This window comes from Herpailurus yagouaroundi, unplaced genomic scaffold (genome assembly GCF_014898765.1).
Source record: "Herpailurus yagouaroundi ecotype Mexico unplaced genomic scaffold, PumYag 511, whole genome shotgun sequence".
In the NCBI taxonomy this organism is placed as follows: domain Eukaryota; kingdom Metazoa; phylum Chordata; class Mammalia; order Carnivora; family Felidae; genus Herpailurus; species Herpailurus yagouaroundi.
In genome coordinates this window covers 518,156-520,756 of record NW_024412728.1, presented here as the reverse complement: position 1 = coordinate 520,756, position 2,601 = coordinate 518,156, and positions in this window count along the sequence as shown.

The following is a 2,601-nucleotide window of genomic DNA, read 5'->3' as shown; positions in this document are numbered from 1 at the left end:
CCTGTGGCATATAAATGTATGACCAGTCTTGGTTCATCCACTGCCAGCCCCATCTGCCCCATTGTTTTGAGGCAGCCTCAAACATTGTGCCATTTCTCTCATTAATATTTTACTCTGATCTCCAAGAGTAACAGCTCTCTTTTTAAAAAATATAACCACAATATCATTATCACACCTCAAACTATCTACATTTATTCCTTCATGATATCATTAAATAGCAAGTCAGGGTCAAAGAATTAATTTTCTGATTGTTTTACACACACATATACAGTTTCTTGGAAAATCAAGAAATAAGATCCATATATTGTAATTGGTTGATATATCTCCAGTCCTTTTGAAAAGTTATTTAGATTTTATTTATGCCTGTGTCCTACTTTATGCTATTCTTTTCTAACTTAGCCAGGATTTTTTTTCTTCTCAGCATTCCTAATGGAACTAGTGTTTGAATGGCAGGGCCACTTGCCCATGCAAGGGGACCTAGAGGACAGGCTTCAGACAGTAATCTGTAGGCTGCAGTAAGCAAAATCTCTTTAAAAAAATTTTTTTTTCAAGCTTATTCATTTTCAGAGACAGAGACAAAGTATGAGTGGGAGAGGGTCAGAGAGAGAGGGAGACACAGAATCCAAAGCAGGCTCCAGGCTCCAACTTGTCAAAACAGAGCCTGACGCAGGGCTTAAACTCATAAACCGTGAGATCACGACCTGAGCTGAAGTTGGACACTTAACCAACTGAGCCACCAAAGCACCCCAAGCAAAACCTTTTTTAAAGAGAAAGTGGTAAAGTTTCAAAAGCTCTTCTGAACACAAAAGAAAAGGTGGTTTCTTTCTCTCTCTCTCTTTTTCTTTCTCTCTCTCTCTCTTTCTTTCCTTCATTGTCTTTTTATTTTTTAATTACAGTGCCTCTAACTATATCTCAGTTTCTTCAACTTCTGAATTTTGTCAGTTCATTTATGGGGGCAAATCTCTATCAAAATCTATACGAAGAAAACCCTCCTACATTTGTGGTATGAGTATGAAATTGTTCAATTTCTGTAGGAGGCAATTGGCTGAGTCCATCAAAATTACAAATTCCCTTTTACTCAGCAAAGCCACTTCTGTGAATTTTCCCTACAACATACTCAATCATGTGTGACATGGCTCCTGTACAAGATGGTTTGCTGCAGCATTGTTCATGCAAAAGGATAGAAATAACTAAAATGGCCATCAATAGGAGGTCATTTTTAAAAATTATGATATTTCTATACCACGGAATGCTTAGCAATTGTAAAAACTATATGTAAGCTCTTGATGTACTGATATCAAAAAGTGGGAAACTGAATAGTACATCCACATACACACAACACGCTTGTTTTTGTTTAAAAAACAAAAAAGTATGTTTGTATGTGTATATTATAAATTTGTTTGTATATACACAGAAGGATATAAGAATATCAGAAAGATAAATAGCCCATTGGCAGCATTGCTTCTGGGGAAAGGAACCGGATGGCCTGAGAATCTGGTGGGAGAGAAGATTCACTTTCAGATCTTTTTAAGTTTGACCCATAGGAATGTATTACCTATTCAAAATAAATTAAGATGATCTACATATAAAACTTAATACTTAAAAGGCTGAGTCAAGGGATTAGGAGTGATCTCTTGCAGAACTCAAATGCTACAGTTGACCATGACCCCCTTACATGCTCCCTCCATGGGCCTCAAAGACACCTGGCTCCCCTGGCTCCTTTCTGCTAACTCAGCTCCTATGCTGACAACTCTACCCGTCTTCCTCACATGGATGCTCCTCAGGGCTCAGCCTGGGCCTCTTCTCTTAGTCATTCTACACCAGTGTCTCTTTCTCATTCCTCCCCTATGGGACTTTATGGCACATGGTTCTCATGTGCCTGGGCAAAGCCTCTATGTTGTTTATTTATTCCATTGTATTCCACTCCTAATTCTATTTATCTCTTCCTGGGCAGTCATTCTAATGTGCTCCATGTTTTTCCTTTTGCTTGAAAGTGTTTTATAAATTGTATTGCTCTTTTGTGTGCATATACTCTTATCTTAAATAAATGGTATCAAAATAATATTTTATAAATCTCATTCTACTTCTTATTTTTTCATTCAGTACTATGTTTTTAAGATCCATCAGCGGGATAGAAGGAACATACTTAAAGATCATAAAAGCCATTTATGAAAAGCCCACAGCTAACATCATCCTCAACGGGGAAAAACTGAGAGCTTTTTCCCTGAGATCAGGAACACGACAGGGATGCCCACTCTCACCGCTGTTGTTTAACATAGTGCTGGAAGTTCTAGCATCAGCAATCAGACAACAAAAGGAAATCAAAGGCATCAAAATTGGCAAAGATGAAGTCAAGCTTTCGCTTTTTGCAGATGACATGATATTATACATGGAAAATCCGATAGACTCCATCAAAAGTCTGCTAGAACTGATACATGAATTCAGCAAAGTTGCAGGATACAAAATCAATGTACAGAAATCAGTTGCATTCTTATACACTAACAATGAAGCAACAGAAAGACAAATAAAGAAACTGATCCCATTCACAATTGCACCAAGAAGCATAAAATACCTAGGAATAAATCTAACCAAAGATGTAAA